This window comes from Puntigrus tetrazona, chromosome 4 (assembly GCF_018831695.1).
Source record: "Puntigrus tetrazona isolate hp1 chromosome 4, ASM1883169v1, whole genome shotgun sequence".
Lineage (NCBI taxonomy): Eukaryota > Metazoa > Chordata > Actinopteri > Cypriniformes > Cyprinidae > Puntigrus > Puntigrus tetrazona.
In genome coordinates, this window is record NC_056702.1 from 28,137,995 (window position 1) to 28,151,589 (window position 13,595).

At 39.8% G+C, this 13,595-nt stretch overlaps 1 pseudogene; it reads left to right on the forward strand.

Annotated features, from left to right (window-relative positions):
* Positions 1-388: 388 nt before the first annotated feature.
* Positions 389-4,330, forward strand: LOC122342375 (annotated as a pseudogene).
* The last annotated feature ends 9,265 nt before the right edge of the window (positions 4,331-13,595 follow it).

Genomic DNA, 13,595 nt, shown 5'->3' on the forward strand with positions numbered 1-13,595 from the left:
TTTAATTTGATTTATGCTCTATTTTGAATAAAATATTGGCTCATGTGATTTAAAAGACCTAACATTTCCAGGTTGTGTTATTGCATCTCATACCGAACCGGTTTCTGCTATTTTGATGTTGCAGAACCTCTTAAAAAAACACAGTTGTAATAACGAAGTAAAACTAAACAAGTATTATTGATTTTATTGACTGCATGTTAATAGATGGCCTACAAAGAGTATAAATAAGTCTACTGCTCACAGGCCATGCAGGGTGACTAAAAAGAGATATACCATAGAAAAATATAAAGAAATAAAAGAAAAAAATGTATGTGTCTGTCTTGATACTGTGGGTGGGTAGTGTGAAGGTAACATATAACTGGTGTTTCTGAATCTGCTCTTTTTGTTCCCCTTTTTTTTTTCTTAACACTGGTGTTATTTAACAGTTTTTCACCATTTTCCTACCAAGGCTGTTAAGAAACATCTCAACTAGGTATGTTTGGCTTATTATTGTTTAGCATGCTTGGCTTATTATTTCATTTATTAAACATTTTGTGAATTGTACGAAAGCACCTCTCTACCGTTAAGCATTTTAATATCCCTCTCTTTAGCCTTTAACTGAGTAATTTCATTTAATTTAAAAATATAGCAAAGTGAATGCGTTTTTGGGTGTCTGTTTATTTACAACGCATTTTTTGCGACGGATCACTATGCCTTTTTACTTGCATCACAGCTTAGAGACACTTTAACTTAATATATGCTTACGATGAATTTTCGACAACTTTTATCTCCAACTTATACATTTAAAAATGTCATTTAGTGAAGGTTTTAGATACGAAGATACGATTCTGTAGCCTGTGTCTTTCTAGAGTTGATTTCATGATTTTTACTCCTTTGGATGTCATGGAAAAAGTGAGAGTTTTTAAATTTAGCAACTGTCTCTGCAAGCAGAACCGGAGTGTTCGACATGTTTATTGTTTAATTATCTGTGAAGCCTCTGAAAAGCAGACTGTTTTTCGGTGTAGCGCAGTGATGGAAACTGCAATAATGTAGAGGTAATATATTTGCTGCACTCAAAATATCTAGTGGCTTTAATGTGGCATCATTGTGTACCTGAAAAAGCTGCAGTGATCCATCAACCGGCAAAGCATTAGTGCCTTATATGAGCTTCATACTGCATGTGTAATGTATATATGTTTGCATTTTCTTCTTTTTCAGACATTTTAGTTCTTGCTTATTCATAAAGTCTGCTTATTTCATTAAAGTCTTATAATTAAAATTCCTCTATTTACCAATTCTCTCTCTTTCAGCCTGCAGTTCCTAATGGCTCCCCTGCTGTTGCTCCTTTGTCTTCCCATCGCCCTCTGTTGCGAAAGCGCCCCCAGCACACCGAGTGCAGCTTCCTTCGTGCCCGGGCATAATTTGGTGGGAGAAGGCTTTGACATTGTGCAAATGAAGACCACTGGAGCTTTCGTGGTGGACGTGCGGACCTACATGACCGGAGGAGATCATGGCAACTGCACTCTGTGTATGAACACGCTGCTCAACGAGAAGCAGAAGTTGCCATCTTCTGTGGTTGACTGGAGAATGAAGGTCCAGTGCAAGCGCAGCCTCAGCTCCAAGCTGTATGAATCGGCCAGCTCGGTTATCAAGGACACCACCAGTTCAGCCAGTGCCAGCTGGAAGATCGGGCTGAGCGTGCCCATGGTGGCAGGAGTGGCTGTCGGTGGCACTCATTCACGCTTCGGCCAAGTTCGTCAAAAAGCCTCACAGCTGAAGACAAGTACTCCTTCACGAGCCACTCCTTCTCCTGTCGCTACTACTCGTAAGTTCTGGTGTATGCGCGATTTTGAAGCCTCTAGCAATTGTTTATTATTAACTAAAATAGAGATTCTTTATTGATTCTTTATGCTTCTATGAAGATGCTTCAACGCCTGTGGAAGCTTTAAATTGTACTAAAGGTTTTTACACTCTCCAAAATGAAGCATACAAAGGGTTTATGTTACAGCAGTGCCACAGAAGAACCATTTTGTGCGTGCAACCGTTTGTGAACAGTTTGTCGTTTTTTCGTAGTGTGAAAGACATTTTAATACTCTACAGAATCTTCCTCCACGGCAAAGAACCTTTAGCGCAAAGGAAAGCTTCCATAGATCTTAAAGATTCTTCATGGAACCATAAAGCGCCTTTATGTGTTCAAATAAATAAATAAATGTTTTGTTCCAAAACTGGCAGAATTTTTTATTTAATATTACAAATACAGACAAAAAGTATTATACTGCAGATTTATTGACCTCATAAATATGCAAATCATTACATTAGGTTTTACAAATGTGCACTTTGAAATTTTAAAACTAGGCTATATTTAAATAAAAAAGTTGAAATAATTGGATATATAAAGCTACAATTTCACAATTTTAGAGATAAAGCTGCATATTTCAACATATAGTCCTTAGAAAGGGTAGCAAAATATAAATTCTTTGTCGGTAATGAAAACCAGGCTGATTGAAGTACAGTGTGTAATGGATCGCTGAAAGAAATTATTAATCGAATTTGCAAACTTTTTTAAGGTCAGTGATTGCAATCAATTTATTTTAGATACATTTAAATAAATTTAGTCGACTAACTTTCAACAAGAAATAGAATTGTTTGCAACCACTTTGATTAGACAACCACTGAAGATTAGATTTTGTTTCAGTGAACGTGGGAGAAAATTTTTTTTTGAAGCGACAATGAAAATGATAAGATCAACCGTCAGAAAAGTACAAAAGCTGTCACTGAGGTAGTACCTTTTCAAAAAGTATACTTTTGTACCTCGTACCAGTATGAGTTTTTTCCTGAGAGTGCAGAACTCTATACTGTAAACATGTCTGCCAGACAAACAGTAATCTATGTCTTTTAATCCGACTAGAAATCTCTATAATGTCACAATTATTTTTCTCTATATAAAGCAGGCATCCAACAACATAAAATGCTTTACAAGATTTCCCAGGATTATATTTGTCCGCTAAGGCAGGAAAACCCAATTAAAAAAAAGTTTCTTTCACAGGTTTCGTCTCCAGGAAGATCCTCCGCTAACCGCTGAATTTTTAAAGTCCGTCACATCACTTCCTGCTAAATACGACAGCCAGTCAGAAAGCAGGTACGACCATTTCATCTCGATCTATGGGACGCACTTCTTGCGGCGAGTCGACCTGGGCGGCAAAGTACATTCAACCACCGCTGTGAAGACCTGCCAGGTTTCCATGAAGGGTCTGTCGGTGCATGCCGTGAGCGACTGCTTAACTGCCGAAGCGTCGGCTGTCATTAAGGCCGTGAAGGTGGAGGCGGAGACAAAGTACTGCCGGGAAAAAAAAAAGCAACTGGAGAGGGGCAACAGCTTCAGTGGCTCCTTCTCCAACCGAGTCACTGAAATACTGGGCGGCAACGGTGAGCAGCAAGACATCCTCTTCAATCCAAGCAACAGTAGCGGTTATGGCGTGTGGCTCAAGTCACTGAAGAAAATCCCTGGCGTGGTCTCCTACACTTTGAGCTCTTTGCATATGCTGGTGAAAAACGACCCAGCTAAACAAGCCAGTCTACAGGCGGCCATTAGCAAGTACATCACCAAAAGCTCCTTATCTGTCGCTTGCCCCTCCAGCTGCAAAGTGGGCCATCGTACCAATACCTGCGCCTGCAAATGCAACGGTCATCAAAGCGTCGATAGCAACTGCTGCCCGAATAAGCCAGGAGTGGCCACGATGATCGTGACCGTGTTGAGCGGTAAGGGATTATGGGGAGACTACTTCTCTAAAACCGATGGTTATGTGAAAGTGTTCTACGGAACCCGTTCGCACGAGAGCCCTGTGATCTGGAACAACAACTTTCCACAGTGGAACTTCAAGATCGATTTTCAAACTGTGGATCTGGTGAAAAACGTAAGCGGTTATGTTTGCAAAATGTCGCTTGAGTTCCAGTTTGAAAATGGGTGATAAAAATAACTGTTATACTTCATACGATTTTTATGCTTATACAGGCCGGTGCAGTTTGAGGTGTGGGATCGTGACAACCGTGGGATGACGATCTATTGGGAAAAGCTTCTTTGATCCCAAAGCAAGAAGCCGAAAGGAAGGAGTCATTTAATCTGAAGCATGGCTCTTTTATGGTCTCCTACTCTGTAAAGTGTGGCCCGAGTCTTACAGGGGCTTATTGTGAGAAATACACTCCTACGCCAGGTGGTGATGGTGCTCTAAAATATTACCAGGCCGTTGGCGAAGAACAGTCCGTTTCCTTTAAAAATCGGAAGATTTGGGAAGAAAAGTGTCTTTTCTGTAATAATTCAACAACTGCAGAATGTAAAGATAATTTGCTATAAATCAAACATCATTGATGTATTTCTAGACAAATGTACAAAATGTTATCAGGTTTTTAATTTTTTTTTATAATTTTACCTGCTTCTCAAAAAAGTATTCTTCATTTGTTAATTGCATACAGTATTTTAGTTTATAATTGTATACATGTATACAACAGCTGCCTTATTACGATTTTTAAAAAGGGAATGCTTTCAGATGCAATAAAAAACTTTGTTGAAAAAAAGATTTATATTGTTGCGTCTAGCGTTTTTTTTTATTGTCTAGTGCTCACTTCAGTCAGACTTTAGCTTGGCGCATGCTTATTTCACTCAAAGGGGTTGAAATGAGGTCTGAGCAATAACAATAATTAAACCGACGTTACAAGAATAGCAGGGAAGGGATCAAATGGGTTATGAGAATGTTTTTTCGAAAAAAATTAAAAAGCAAAAGAAAGTGTAAGCATACTAAATGTAACAGTTCTTTATATCTATAGATTTATGATATAGGTTCGATACAGATTAAATAGAATTTTTTTTTTTTCTGAGCCAAGCAGCGCCCCCTGCAGAACAGCACCAGCATTACATGGGCTGCATTTCCTGAAGACCTCCTGCTGTGTTCAGTTCAATAATTTAGGCCCAATCCTCCCAAAAGCTGGTTTGTGATAATTACTGCTGTTAGAGACCTTATTTAAAAAAAAAAAAAAAGAGAGAGTCTGAACTGATAACTACTATGCACATGTGTATCAATGTTTAGCGTGATTTATACATTAAAAGCCTCGTGGTTAATAATGAGTTGAACCACTGAAAGAGCACAGATGACTGATGAACATATTTAAAGCCAATTATATTTTGTATGTTCCATGAATCTCTTTTACAGAAGCATCTGTGTGAAAAAAAAAAAAAAGTAAAATGTAATTTAATTGCAATACTGTAGGCTGTGATATCTGTGCCTGATTTGGAGACATTTGATAATGGGATTAGAAAAAGGTGTTTTGTTATTAAGCATATATCCTTTAAACCGGCTCCTGCTGTTTACATTTCTGAGCTCTGCGGGGTCAGGACAGGGAACTGGGGCACAAAGATGCATCGAAGATCCCTCCCACCCAGATCATTTGCTCCAGAAGATTCCCTCTGGGACACGATTCAAGTACTTCAAACCAAGACCGACGGATAACCACCCTACTCCTGCTCAACCAGGACTCCAACAGTTAAACTAGTCCAACTACATACATTTTTGCATGCTTTAAAGTCAAAACATAAAATCAAAACTTTTATAATGCATGTTCCTTGTCTTGTTTTTTGATATCGAAATTGTTACATTGATATTAGTACTGATGCAATCTAAAGAAAATTCATCTTTACATATGAAATCATAGAAGAAAAAATGTTTTAAATTTTAATTGCTCGAAGATGCATATAATCTTAGTAAAAATTAAAGACATAATGTGATCAAACTAATTGCTATAGATATCAGAGACCCGATAATTTACAGTTTGGCTCATATTAAAACCCAATAAACTAAAAAAAACTCAAACATAAAATGAAATGTCTATATTTGAAATCACTAAATGTATTGGTACTGATAAACAGTATTTTTTCCTTTGTAGCTGCTTGTACCAATAAACACATTTAAGTCCCACTTTACATTATTTCTCATGAAACAGAAAGTTTTGTTCGGAAATACATTATCGTGGTAAAACAGGTTGTAATTTATGTTACCCTCAAACAGCTGGATATTCACTTGTATCCGCTACACGCCTATTTATATTGCAGAATGATGCATTGACTGTTTTAATATAGCTAGATGTCTCTTTCTACTCATCATAATTGGCATCTGAGGTAAATTCGGATACACTAAGATTTTAAAGCGTATAACTACTTGAAATCCTGTTTAGCGACCCACCTCGTATTAGAACTAAATCGATCCGCATCGATAATTTCGTCGGGCCTAAAAGAGCCTACCGCTCTAAAACTACAGTTCCCTAGTTATCATGGGGAGCGCGAGGCTGTTACGCGCTGCGGAGACGCGCAGTACAGCAAGCGAGTGGAATGGGGGAGGGGCGGCAGGTAAAGTGAGACGGGGCGCATGCGCAGACGCGCTCCAGCCCTCTGCATCGCCCTCCCCACCTCTTTTTTTTTTTGCAGCATCAGTACCGCGTTCGGCATCGCATTCGTGTGCTGGAGTCAGAGCGCGCTGCGGGGCATCACTGCACCGCCACGGAGGACACACCATCACAGAAGCAGGAACAGGGAAAAGGCAAAAAGGCGTGAAATAGCGCAGAGGGGGAAGAACAGGGCGCCCTTTTTCTCTCCCGAAACCACCTGAATCTGTCGGAAATTAAACAGAAGCCAGACATTCGCTGATAATAAACCCACAAACGCAGCGGACATCTCAAGCGACATTTTTGGCCAGCACGGCGGGGAAAAATGAAGGATCGCACGCAGGAACTACGAAGTGTAAGTCTGTATTTCTGACGCTTTATCCTTCATCTCCTCCCATATCCCCCGTCTCCTCACCGCAACCGGGCGTCAGCAGCTGACATCTCACTGCTGCTCGCTCACGGCTGGGCATTTATGGGCACGGTACGGTTTTCGTACATCTTGCGATGTTTTTTTTTTTTCCCCAGTCGCGCAATCGCTAATGTAACCGTCTCCCAGATCGCGCATATAATTAACGTTTTTAATAGCGGCTCGCGCGCGCGCGCCGTTCCATGTGCGGTGGATCGATTTATCGATAAAATCGGCTTATATGGCGTAATTCGCGAAATGAGCCCCCCCTACATTAGCATGCATGCAAACAGACCATCTTTGATACATGTCGCCCAGGAGTGTGATCTAGGGTACAGACGGCTGCGGATAGTTAGCCAGCATCCTTACACTGATACGCACCATCCCGATATCTAATTCTATGATCACCGCGTCATTAATTATTAACACCCATTTTTTTTTGTTAAACGAAAATAGCATTCGCCTGTGCCTTGTTCCGTACCTTATTAACTCTATTAGGTTTTGCGCCTGGCAATTTTGGAGCATCTCCGCTAAAGCCCTGTTCTGGATGCATGCACGTCTTCATCGGACGCGTTTGGATCGTTTGGGTGGGATATGTGCGATTATCGCAGCACGCTTTGTTCCGTTTTTACCCGCGATGTTAAATACGAAAGGGTGTAATATTGTTGCACGAATCGCCCGATTGAGCTAAACGGATGCAACATGGCCGCCGAAGTATTTCTATTTGTAGTCGCGACGGTATAGCGACTTAATTGTTTATTTTTTTCCCCCTATAATATCGAAGGTGGGCCTTGAGGCTTTGATGCGTCGCCCAGCCTCCGCGAATTTTCCGTCGCCGGACATCAATGAAATATCGTAAAGGAAACGCCTGAACCCAGTGCACTGCACTCATCAGTGTGCGCGCGTGTGGTGCGCTTGCTAGGGAGCGAAAAAAAAGGGGGCTTTTGTGGAGGGGATGGGGATGTAAGAGAGATATGTACATTAACATGTTTGTTAAAATATATAATACACACACACACACACACACACACACACACACACACACAGGTTATTTCAGCAACTTCACAACCCAACCCAAAGAGGCGCGTCTTCTTCATTCGCTTCATCCGTAAAAGTCATTCGGACCAGAATCAGCCCAAGACTTCCCTTTTTCCCCCCCGGAGACCCGGAGCATCCGACATCAGCCTTTTCTTATCAGACGCAACATAGAAATGTAATCTACAGATAATTGGATTTGGAGAATTCGCAATTATACGTGACGCGCGCGTTCGCCGCACGCTGCTGCCACAGTGCTTTTAAACATATACACCATTAGTCCTGCTTCTAAAGGTGCTAATGGCTCGACGCGAATCTGATGCGACATGATTGGGCAATAATCACATTTTATGTAATCGTCAACATCACTGTGACGTATCGGTCGCGCGGTGAGGGAAGTGTACGGGTTACTTGGACTGTGGGCGCGCGCAGGGCGAGCGTGTCTGTGCATAGCGGAGACGAGCAAGGATAAATCAGACGGAATTCATTGACCTTGCCCCTTTCGATATTAGGTTTCATTTGTATAGGGGAGAGGTCTGACATTAAATGAATGAGTGTGATTGAATGGGATAATTGCAGCCTGAAGTATTTCTCACGAAAGCCGGGTGGGGGATGCATTATATTCCAACAGCGGCCACATTTCCAACATTTCGCATTAGAAAGCCTCTGGATTTATGACTCGGGTGAAGAAGTCCACGCAGCAGCCTCGTTCTGATAATCAGCGTACTTCATTTCTCACGTTTGCATGTTTCTGAAGGAAGCTTCAGAAAATGGAACTGAATATCAATGGCAGATCATCCTGATAATAGGCCTGTGGAGACCGGGGCTAGTTGTCACACAGGAGAAGAGCTTTAAATCAATAACTATGAAATACCGAGTCAACAGATCAATTAAACAAAATTGTGCTTTGGCTTTAAACGCATAGACAAAAAGTATGATGTTTCATTCGTTGTTTTGCATTTCGTAACACGCATACTCTTTAAATACTGCCCAAAACTATAACAGGCTATAGTGTCTTGTTATATTGTGACAACATACCCCTTATAGTGCGACAAGACGCCTGCTCCACCACAAAAGGTCACCGTGTCTTCATTGAATTCTTTTCTTGGCGAGGGAAATGTTCGATAGCTATTTTGAAGCCAAGACTTTAAAGCATCAGCAGCCCATACTGAAACCGCCTCAAGAAAATAAATCTACCCTAAGAAATATTCACCAAAGCAAAACGACTAGCCTCGGTCTCACCTGATATATGTTTGAGATGCAATAATAGTGTGACTAAATCTGTATCTACGACAGAGAAGTCATTTCACGAGCGAAGTGAAGACTGTGCGCTTTGAAAAGCAGATACGGTTCGCGACAGAGCAAGCACGCATGTAACGCATGTTATTAAAGTGTATGGGGTGACAAAATGATTTCAAATCCAGATACTAAACGTGCACAATGTATTGCTGTGCTTCACTGTGCCCTGTGATGTCCTTGAGAGAGGCAAGGTTGAACGTCTGTGTCTCTAGGTCTCTCTCTCTTTCTTTCTTTGCCTCTCAGTTAACAGGCTTCAAGCAGAAAGTCATGTTTAAGACTCCTAACGTAAACGATATAGGCAGTGAGTTGTGCATTATGGAGTGCGAAACAACTTGTTGTGCCTTCAGGATTAGGTATGTTAAAGGGATTATGATTCGCTCATTCTAAACCTACATGACTCTCTTTCTTCTGTTGAACACAAAAGATGATATTTTGAAGAACTGACTAAACAGTTTTGGTGGTCACGTTCGCAGACTCTGGTCAAGTACTGAAATGTTTGAGAATACGGAGCATACTCCGTGTGACTGCAGCGATCAATTTGTCTCAAGTCATTTGAATGCAGGACATAGTTTTCCACATGATGTGTATATTTCAGTTAGCTGGCTGAATGAATGAGAAAAAAAACACCACATGTTTGTTTGATGTTGAATGCATGAAAATGAATAAACAAACGAACAAGCAAGCGTGACAACATGAAAAAACGTATGCAAATGATTAAGTACCAATAAATTAGGACCCGTTTAATGTGTGTTGGAACCACTGACGGTTGTCTTGTGTTAAATTTCATAGCATTTCTAAAGATGGTAAAAGGAACGAATGTTTTGCATCTAACATGTTGTCCAGATAATAACTTGTGATAGTAATAAACCACAGGTGCGGTCTTACTGGAAAGTTGGCAACCTAATTTACCCACAAGCGCCAGGAAAGCTAAGATTATGTGGCATCACATACTGCATCTTGCCCAGTTTTGTCCAGAAAAGGAGAGGTCAGACACGTTGTGCTAATTGATACTAAACGAGTGCTAATAGAGCCCACAGAATATAATTCAGCTGCAAGTATGACCATAGACAGGTTATGAACCCGTTATGAACCACATTTTGATCTGTAACTTCATTCGCAGTTCTAGGAGAATATATAATTGCTCCTTAAAAAATTAAACAAAACGACCTAGCAAAAAGACAAAAATGCATATGAGTAAATTAATTGGTTGCAGTTATTATTTAGTGAATGGTGAAGAGAATATGTCACTTACCAGTTCGCCATAGACTAGAGAAAGCGTAATAATATAATAAACTAATGAAAGTTTTTAGAGTGACGGAGGCATACAGTGAGTAAGAAACACGTTTGATTGCCAGAAATATGTTCTTGATCACTCCGGCCTATTATACTGTATCAAAACGGCTGATTTGTGACTTATTCCAGTTGATCAGTTGCAAACCTGTTAGATACTCAAAATAGGTTTTTTTCGAGCGTGTGGGGGATTAATTCTCAGGACAGATGGGATAGAAGCAGGGAACCCCGGTAGCCGACGCGACACACAGAGAAAGTATCAGAATGATAAGCAGCGAGCAACGCTACAGCTGACTGCAGCAGCAAGAGCTGAGCTCATGGGGAAAGTGAACTCAGTAGGTGTCTTGTCAGCCGACGGGCCGGAACAGGTAGATAATAATTGGCAGAGGGGGAAGAGGGAAATATACGGCTATGTATGTGAAGTTGGCCGCTGCCCAACAACAGATGCAACAGATAGGTCACGATAGGTCGCGGATGGAAGGGAGGCGGTGGCTGGGTCCAAACTGGAAGAACGGCGCTGCAGGTATACAGTGGCAGCCAATGAAACTGCAGTAGGGTTAGAGAGGGAAGTGGAATTTTCCCAAATCTCTGGTTGGGGGAATTGGAAGAGGACATAAAGAGTATACAGAGAAAGGAATGAGCAGCGGTGGCCACAGGTACTGTAGCAGATGGAGGATAAATGAGATGCATCATAAAGACAGTGTGTTAGGAGATAAATGAAAGCTTAATGATTCAGTTGCAGGGTTATTGCACTAAATGAACGCCGGGCAGATTTGCTGACGTGCAGGAATTGGGTAAAACTGCTTTCTAATAGTATAAAATGAATTTTGAGCACTGACACTTGGGCTGGGAGCCTGAACTGATTTGGTTGGCTCTTTTTGCTTTTTCAAAGCTCAGCAGAAGATGGAGTAGTGAGTATTTTCAGAGGTTCAACTGAAGGCGGAAGGTTTCGCTTAAGATGCACAGTTTTTATGAATTTGTTAGTGATTTGGAAACCGAAGATGAATGATTCTGGCATAAAGTGACTGAAAGTCTAGGACGACTGAATATCTTTACGGATTCTTTACGAACTAATACTGGATTTAGCAGAAATGGCTGCAAACTATAACTATAGGAGCTTTTCATATTGAAGTGAATCAGAGTTTATAATCTGTTGTTAATACTTCTTTTAGCACATACATATAGCTTTTCCTCAGTGGCACTGTATTCCTGCATGAACAACATGCTTGAATAAGTCCACAGTTCCACAAGATATGACAATATCTGCTAGCATGTTTGCTTGTAGTACTACTACATCGTGTTAGCTATCTGGCTAATACATCACAGCACCTCTAAAACTTTATTAAGGCACGCTTTTTTAAATGATAATTCAAGTATACCTATAAGTTTAGCATTACTTTAAAGTGCATTGATTTATTAACCACACACCTAGATGTCGCAATTGTAGCAATTTTAGCAGATTTCAATTTGTCATTGACTACTGATATTTTTACATTTAAGCATTAACACTTACGTCTTCAAATATATCTAAAACATCCTCAGAAGGGCATTTATGAATTACACAGTGACCCTGTAGGTCATCACATGCACAAACCATTGGCGATGGAATAGTAAGAACCATATTGAATCAGCTTTAATGCAATTGTTGTTTTTCTTTAATAATTTCATGAACAGTTCTATTAGTACTTGATTAATTTTTTAACCTAACTATACTAAATTTAAACATAAAAATTTATATTTTAATTTGGAGAAATATGGACTGTGCATTTTTTATTACAAATAGTTCAACTGATTCGTTGGGTGACTCATTAGGCTGATTCAAAATGATGAGTTTCAGATTAAATTTTTTTTTTAAAAGGAGGAGGGCACAGTGCACTGTATATTTGCAAGAACAATGAAATAGAAAGCTCTTTCTCTCGCTTATCACAATAAATTCAGACTGAAATTTAATTTAATTTAACAATTACTTTTTGCCATGTAGTGCAGAAAACACAGTCAGGGTACTTCAGATTTACACAGAAATTTGAGATGTATAGGATGCTCCTCTTTAGTTTCTCAAAATAAGTGACATACTTACTAAAAAAATCGAAGAAATTATTTATCCAAAAATCCGTTTGCTGTTTACTCTTTGCCATGCAGTTATAATTATTGAGACCTAATGCTTTCAAACTTAAAAAAGCATACAAAAGCCTCACAAATGTAAACTTACCTAACGTAACTTGCATAAATACCTACATTTTAGTCTGTTCTTTACAATAAGCTACTGCATGGATTCAGACAAATACATCCTTCACTTCATAATTTATATTGTGATTGAAACCACATTACGATGAGAAAATGACTTTGATGTTTAATTTCTGGATGGACTGTTCCTTTAATCTGTTTTAACATATGGGTGGGCGACCACTGGAGTAATTAGATGGTTTTTGTTGTTGCATTTGGTTGCTTCTCCATTAACCGTCTTGGTAATCACAAGAATTTAAAGGGGAGGTTCTGTCAATAACATCATTAGTATTGATCTGCTCTTTTATTGATCCATTTCCTTCACTTTTTGGGCTTTAAAGAACTACACGCAAATTCAAAAGGCATGTTTGAATCATTTACTGAAACATCATAACATACGCAAAGACCATCACTAGCAATCGACCCCCTGATGAATTATATTTTCATTCTCAGTTTGCTTAGACATTGTTAAATTTGCCCCACGATACATGTGCAAGGATAATATAAATATGATAATATATGCAACATCTGTGGTCCATTATTCACACCCCGTTAATGGAAATTCATAACGTAACAGGGCTGTTTGGGCAAAAGTCAAGCATCAACATCAAGCTTGAGTGAGACCGAGGTCAGGTTGGCTTTAGATTTCATTAAGACTGAATCACACTTTTCCCTTTCTGACCAGCGCTGATTTATTAACTTTTAGTCATGCCCACAAAATACTGCCCTGATGGGTAATTTCAATAGATCGGCATGATTTAAGAGTTACAGGGTGGATTTATGTTTTAAATTGACTGCGGGCTGTGAATGAGTCAGCAAGTTTTGTTGCTCATTCTCCAGTGGCTTGCTGTCATTTGAACCAGATAGTTTTTTTTTCATACCTGAGTCATTATTGACTAATGTGAAAAGACAGTAGCTATTCCAGTGGGATACA